Raw genomic sequence first — 4,266 nt, forward strand, 5'->3', positions numbered from 1 at the left:
AGTCCCCAATTTCCAAGAAGCAAATAGTTTACGATTCTTTAATGTTTATGAGAACATCTATAAAAACTTTAGATTGTATGTTTTAATGGGTGTGTTTATAGACTATACTTTGCCAATATTTCTGCAAATATGGAAAATAATTTAAAATAAAATGTAATGTTTTATACTGTTCTTTATGGTTTTTTTTTCTTCATTGTCTTCTAATATTTTAAGCAAATGTCTTTAGTTCTTTTAAGTGAATGCTAGTAAGACTTATTTTATTATTGTTCTCTATTGGGAAGACTATTGTCTTTTCACTATATTTTGGTTTTATGAAAGAATCACATTAGTGACCTTTTTCCACTCACATTAAAACTTTAGATCAAACTTTTTAATCTATTGTTTGTCTGTTTTGTCATGTTTTAATGTCAAGTTTTAATTTATTTTATCTAAAGGTATTTCTAAGAGTTGAAATTGAAATTAACCAGAGAGTATAAAATATTTAAAATATTTTAAAATGTTGGTCAAGGCTTTATAAAATAAAAATTTTCCTGTCCTTTTCAGCAGACAGGAGTAGGAGAAGCTATTATCAAAATCCAATTAACTTATATATGACTATAACATTTTGATGGAATTTTTTATTTTAGACACATAAATAATAAAACAACTATTTAACTACTAATTGCTTTACTGTCCACTTAATATACCTACGCTATCAGGCACATCCCAAAAGTTAAGACATTGTAAGCTTTAACTGATATTACATCTGTGTAAATTGAATCACTTTTTACGCGTCTTCAGTAAAGGATTGTCAGCCTGACCTTTTCTTGATTTCTTTCCAGCGATTTTACACACATGACAAAATTTCCTCAGAAAATGTTTGACATTTTTTAGTTCAATCATGCATAATATGGTGTTTTAAATCTTTATTTAATCACCTTATTGATGTCTAGGTTGCCTTCAGTGGTCTGTATGATTTCTCATCGATAATTGATTTGAAATAGATTTCACTAACTCTCTAAATTCTTTGTTTGTCCTTCATCCAAAATAATGATTGAACCGAAGTATAAATATTGTTTTCATCTTCCTTCATTCTGATTTGTATGATTCGGGTTTTATGACTTTAAATCACACATTTTCTAAAGGAATATTGTTTCTGTATTGATTTACCATTTTCCAACTTCACCGTTTCTTTTCATAATTTTAAACGTTAGACTGTGTCCTCTATGATATGTTGTATTTCACTGCAAATATATTGCTAACTCTTTAACTACTTGGAAAATTTGTTTAAATTTACATTCCAGTGCTTCTACATAAATACATCACTACCCAGATAATCACATCGTCCAGATAGTTTCTTTTTCTTTGCTTTCTTCTTCTCCATTGCTCCTATTCTTCTATTATATTTGATTTATTCTGATTACTTTTGAATAACTTTGAAAATGATATAAAAGTGTTTTCTTCTTAGTTTTTTTTTTTTTTTTTTTTTTGCTATATAATTTTAGGTTGTATTAGCCTGAGGTAATTGTTATCTAGAATGCTTACCATTGACAGTGACTGAACTATCAACCAGTAAGCATGCAAGGGATTGAACGAGGCTGTTTGCACATAGGTAACAGTTGTGTAGCTTCATCTTCATTTGGGACACCTAACAGTGAGCAGATCTGTCTCTGACACTGTTGCCTGGCTGTGGGGCCCTTTTCTTCTACTGGGTTGCTTCATCTACACTCAATAAAAGAAGATGTGCCTACTCTCATAATTGATATGCCAAGGCTGGTTGCTATCCACCGGAGACTTGCCTTTTTCTTAAGAGATAGCTAGGGAGGATTAGTGTATGTGCAGGGAAGTTGAAGGAAAGGCCTGGGAGGAGATGAGGGAGGAGAAACTATGATTAGGATTTAAAATAAATAAATAATTTTAAAAATTTAAAATGGAGGAACAGGATCATCATGGATAGGAAAAGACATGCAGGCTAGAAGGAGGAACTCTGAAGTTCTGCATGGATAGAAGTGGACCAGATGAACAACATAAGAAAGATTAGGAAGATGTGATTTCCAAAGCCAGTTATGGAAGCATTTGTCATTGGAATTGGTGGTGTAACAAATGGTGGGAAGACAATACTGGCAAAGAACTTGCAGAAACACCTTCCCAATTGCAGCATAATATCTCAGGATGACTTCTTCAAGCCAGAGTCCGAGATAGACACAGATGAAAATGGGTTTTTGCAGTATGATGTGCTTGAAGCACTTAACATGGAAAAGATGCTGTCAGCCATTTCCTGTTGGATGGAAAACCCAGGACATTCTACAGGGTAGGCAACCTTAGAAAAGTGGTCTTGGGGTTGCCATTTTAATTATTGAAGGTGTCCTTTTCTCTAGTTATAAACCACTGAAAGCCATATGGAGCAGAAGCTACTACTTAACCATTGCATATGAAGGAAGGAAGAGGAAGAGGAGGAATACAAGAGCATATGGGCCTCCATTTGGCCATGTGTGACCCATGTACCTATAGCACAGAAGAAATGAACGCCGTCACTGAGGAGATTACTTATCTAGATGGAACAAGGTCTGAAGAGTATGAAGGTATCAAGTGTATGAAGGTATCAAGCAAAGATTAGAGAAGCAAAATAGTTTGTGAGCAACACTGCAAGGATAGATTGCAGCCAGTCTTCCTGAGATGGATTAGGAAACTTGAAAGGAGGTGCTGAGGAACACTAATGGGGATTCAGTATGTCCAACAGGACAGTTAAAGTTCTTCTGTATGTTTGCTCCTTTTTATCACATTTTCCCCAAAATACAGAGCAATGCACATATCATGAACAGGAAACTATCATGATTGCAAGAATGGCTCAGTCTCATTCTACAGGAGGCACAGTACACATGAAAATAGGGTCAGTTCCTCTATAAGAATGAAGGTGAAACTTCTTGACTAGTACTTAGCATAAGAAAAACTTTGCTGTCTAGCCCATCAACGTGTATTGTGCTGTTTCTGCATTTGTGCATTTGTATAGTTGTATGCCCAAGTTTGTATGTAGGTTTGAGTATGTATACACAAACTCAAACACTACAAAATGAACCTCATATACTACACAGCATGTTTTTTTTTTCATCCAGTGTTCATTTTGTTTGTATTGATTATAACATGTAATTTAAAAAACGCTGCTTACCTGCAACCAGCAGCATCACATAAAGTAACGGCCTCACATTGACTCAGCCAGCAGTTTGAGACTGTGCTTTCCAGCAGCAGGTTTTCTTCGACTTGTCAAATACCACTTTTCTCTAGGAAATTTTTATGCCCATAGAAGGATTTGCTATGTTTTACTTGGTTTTCTGAAACTAGCACTATAAATTACAAAATCATGTAGTTTCTTCAAACATACGTATGTAAAATCAAGGTCTTTCTTTGAAAAACACAGGTAGGGCATAGGAATTGGGTAATTTTAATTATTTTCTTTTTTGAGATTAAGTTTCTCCATGTAACCTTGGCTGTCCTGGACTCCCTTTGTAAAACAGGCTAGCCTCAAACTCACAGAGCTCTGCCTGTCCCTTCCTCCCTGAGTGCTGGGATTATAGGCATGTGACACTGCCTCCGACTCTTAATGACTCTTTCAATACTGGAATTAAAATTATGTATACATGTAGAGAAGTCCTTCATTCAAACAAACCTCATTCAAATATGAAATTTATTAATAATAAAACAGATTGCCCATGACCTTCTCAGTTCTTATTCTACACATGTATACCCAACAGACAACTTGATCTTCTTGTGGTACCCTAGTAACTGGAGTAGTAGCAGCTGTTTCTGACATGGACTCTGTTGCCTGCTTTTTGTTTCCCTTTATTATTATTATCACAATCATCATCATTTATTACAATTTATTCAATTTATATCTCAGCTGTGACCCCCTTCCTCGTCTCCTCCCAAACCGATCTTCTCTCCCTCTTCTCACCCTATGCCCCTTTCCTAGTCCACTGATAAGGGAGGTCCTTCTTCCCTTCTATTTGACCCTAGCCTATCAGGTCTCATCAGGACTGGTTGCTTTGTCTTCCTCTGTGGACTGGCAAGGCTGCATCCCCCAGCGGGAGGTGATCAGAGAGCCTGCAACTGAGTTCATACTAGAGAAAGTCCCTGCTCCCCTTACTGGGGCCCCGCTTGGAGACTGAGTCTATGGGTTACATCTGAGCTGGAGTTTTAGGTCTTTTCCATGCATTGCCCTTGCTTGGCATATCATTCTCTTCAAGGCCCCCACGAATCAGATTTTATGGCTCTGTTTGTCTCCTTTTGGAG

General features: G+C 36.1%; 1 pseudogene; it reads left to right on the top strand.

Moving 5' to 3' along the window:
- Positions 1-2,045: 2,045 nt before the first annotated feature.
- On the top strand, positions 2,046-2,616 carry LOC110563432 (nicotinamide riboside kinase 1-like; annotated as a pseudogene).
- The last annotated feature ends 1,650 nt before the right edge of the window (positions 2,617-4,266 follow it).

Source organism: Meriones unguiculatus, chromosome 9, assembly GCF_030254825.1.
Source record: "Meriones unguiculatus strain TT.TT164.6M chromosome 9, Bangor_MerUng_6.1, whole genome shotgun sequence".
NCBI lineage: Eukaryota > Metazoa > Chordata > Mammalia > Rodentia > Muridae > Meriones > Meriones unguiculatus.